The sequence below is a fragment of the Diospyros lotus genome, unplaced genomic scaffold (assembly GCF_014633365.1).
Source record: "Diospyros lotus cultivar Yz01 unplaced genomic scaffold, ASM1463336v1 tig00011006, whole genome shotgun sequence".
In the NCBI taxonomy this organism is placed as follows: domain Eukaryota; kingdom Viridiplantae; phylum Streptophyta; class Magnoliopsida; order Ericales; family Ebenaceae; genus Diospyros; species Diospyros lotus.
In genome coordinates this window covers 189,137-192,437 of record NW_026267117.1, presented here as the reverse complement: position 1 = coordinate 192,437, position 3,301 = coordinate 189,137, and positions in this window count along the sequence as shown.

The following is a 3,301-nucleotide window of genomic DNA, read 5'->3' as shown; positions in this document are numbered from 1 at the left end:
ATTCTAACTATGGGGGTCTTCGAACAGGTACGGATAATTGAGCCTCATGTCTTCCTCTCGCTCCCAAGTTATCTCTCCACTCACCGAGTTTCTCCACAAAACTTGCACCAGGGGAATTGACTTATTCCTTAGAACTTAATCCCTACGATCCAAAATGTTTTGTAACGACCCGATAAGGGGGTCTGGAATATTTTGGCATTTTGAATTATTTTTATATGTGGCGTATTTTGGGTGTGGATAATATAAATGTTTAGAATGTTTAATATGTTGCAAAAGCCAAAATGAATAAATTGTGTGTGTGTGAAGGTTTATGTAAATCCAAGTGAGTAAAATTGAAAATTTAAAGTAAGAGAGTTGTTGAAAAGTCAAAGGCCAAGTGGTTGAAAATTCAAAGGTTGAAAAGTCCACAATTGTGGGCTTGAAATTGGGAGGCAAATGGGGTTGCCGATTGGGGCCTTGTATGTGTATATTATATGTGTTTCCATTTTTTTAATTGGGTAAAAGGAAAGAAGGGATAAGGAGGGCATTTGTATTATGGTGGGAGGTCAAAATGGGAAAGAGGGATATTTAAAAGAGAGAGAGAGAGAGAGAGAGAAAGCCCATTCACTTTCCTCTCCCTCTCGTTTCTTCCTTCTCCTTTCTCTCTTCTCTCCCAATTGCTTCTTCTTCATTTTGGAGTTTCAAGAAATGGATCAAAGGCCGAATTTAGAGGGCTCTTGGAAGAGTCTTGAAGACCCAAGCTTGAGGTACATCTTCTTCTCCAAAGGATCTTCCATTTGAGCAAGGCAAGTTCCTCTCTTTTCTTCCTCATCCTATTCATTGGGCTTGATGTGTGGAGGGTGTAGTCAAGCAAATCTCATGGTTTTTCTTAAAGGAATGTTGTATAGCTTCCTATTTCAAAAGTTTTGTAAAACCTCTTTTTCTCAAATTAATTTCATTGGTTTCATGTGGGTCTTGAAATAGAGGTGGTAACACCCTTTGGGATGAGGGATAAGAGTGTGATTGGAGTTTGATGGAGTATTGGAAGGTTTAGGATGGTTTTGAAGAGATTTGGGGCATCTGTGAGCGGTTTCTGGGTGTTCCCCGTTGCCAGGTTTCGAAACATGGCATGTAGGTTTCGAAATATAGCTCTCTAGTTTCTAGGTTTTGAAACATGTCTAGTAAGTTTCGAAATATAAGTTTCTGTTTACTAGGTTTCAAAACATGTTTCGCAGGTTTCGAAACTTGGGTTCAGCCTGCGCACCCTATACAGGTTTGGCCATAACTTTTTGTATAGACATCGAATTGATGAACCGTTTGAAGAGTTGTAAACTAGACTTGATAGGATTTGTTTTGGTATAAATTTAAGATCATTTGGACAATATTTGAATGGTATAACATTATTTTCAAGTCAAGTCTAGTTAATTTCAACCAACGTTTGGGAGTGGTTGAGGTGCTTGCATAAGGGGAACCTTAGGGGTGAATGAAATGTATTAAAGCATGTTAGAGGGGGATTCTATCATGGAAATGTCCTTATCTAAGATGGGAGTTAATAGCATTTTGAAAATGCATTATTCCATGTGGTCGGCGGTAAGGATGCTTAATACATAGAGGCATACATGTGTTCGCTTTAAATTATTTGTATGGCATTAAACGTGCTTATGAACAAAGGATATCCTAGTAATGCCGGTAGGCTTATGCCTGACCGTGGGAGCTATGGCTCATGATATCGCGTAGTACGAACTAGGGCGGGGGTGGATGATGGTCCACATTTAATGCCGGTAGGCTTGTGCCTGACCGTGGGAGCTACGGCTCATGATACCGCCTAGTACGAACTAGGGCGGGGGTGGATGATGGTCCACATTTAATGCCGATGGGCTTGTGCCTGACCGTGGGAGCTACGGCTCACGATACCACCTAGTACGGACTAGGGCGGGGGTGGATGATGGTCCACATTTAATGCCAGTGAGCTTGTGCCTGATCGTGGGAGCTACGGGGAGCTATGACTCACGATAGCGCCTAGTACGAACTAGGGCAGGGGTGGATGATGGTCCACATTTAATGCTAGTGGGCTTGTGCCTGACCGTGGGAGCTACGGGGAGCTACGGCTCTCGATACCGCCTAGTACAAACTAGGGCGGGGGTGGATTATGGTCCACATTTAATGTCGGTGGGTTTGTGCCTAACCGTGGGAGCTACGGCTCATGATACTGCCTAGTACGGACTAGGGCGGGGGTTGGATGATGATCCACATTTGATGCCGGTGGCGTGTATTGACCGTGGGAGCTACGACTCGTGATACCGCCTAGTACGGACTAGGGCGGGAGTGGATGATGGTCCACATTTATTAATTACAACTCTGGGAATGGATAAGAGGAATTGTATGAATTCATGTGCTGGTGTAGACTATGGTGGTGATAAAAATCAAATGATCTTAAGACTGATAAGAGAAGGACCCTACATCGACACCTCCTAGAGATTTCACCATATCTAAAGTTATGCATAGTATCGATTGTACTCGATACAAATATGGCACATCGGCATGTGGTATCACGGGTATGGGCTAGCACCGCAGAATTGAGAATGGATTGAGAGCACGGCTTTGATGGGGCCACTGTATACTTAGCGTGTGGCATCACAAATAGGTGCTTGTGTCGTAGAGTGGATTGGGTTCATAGACCCAGAGTTAAGTGCCTTGTAACATGAATCTATGATACCTCAAGATAATGGTGGTTGTGCTTAGAGTATCAGATGGATTTTAGAGACTATATAGTAGCAAGGCTATTGGAATCTATTTTGTCTATGATATGGTAGGAGTTGTCATTTGGGTAGAATGTGCTAGTCTCAGTTGTAATTCCGTCCGCGATATTTATGTTGAAATTCTACCTGTATTATTCTATGCCACGATCCTACCATATATATTACTTGTTATTGTTTCCTAAGTCTCATGTTCTATTTCATTCTATTATACTTGCTAGGCCTTGCGACTGATTCTTTCTCTTCACAACATTCCAGGTGCAAGTAAAACGAAGAATGAAAAAGGCCCTAATAGAGCATGATGAGTTGGTTAGATGTGTACAGAGCTCACCCGGATAAAAGGTTTTGGGAGAGTTTGCCCACTGGTTAATTTGTGCCATTCTAATGGAATGTAAATGATAAAGGTTATTTTATATTGTAAAAAAAAAATAAAAATATTATCTATTTCGAGTTGTGCTTGGTTCCTATCTTGTATTGGGTTAGCAGGTCTTTACATGTTTACTGGTTTCTCCACGTACGAAAGATTTTCTTGAATCTCGATAGCCTCAGCTAGCATTACTTGGGAG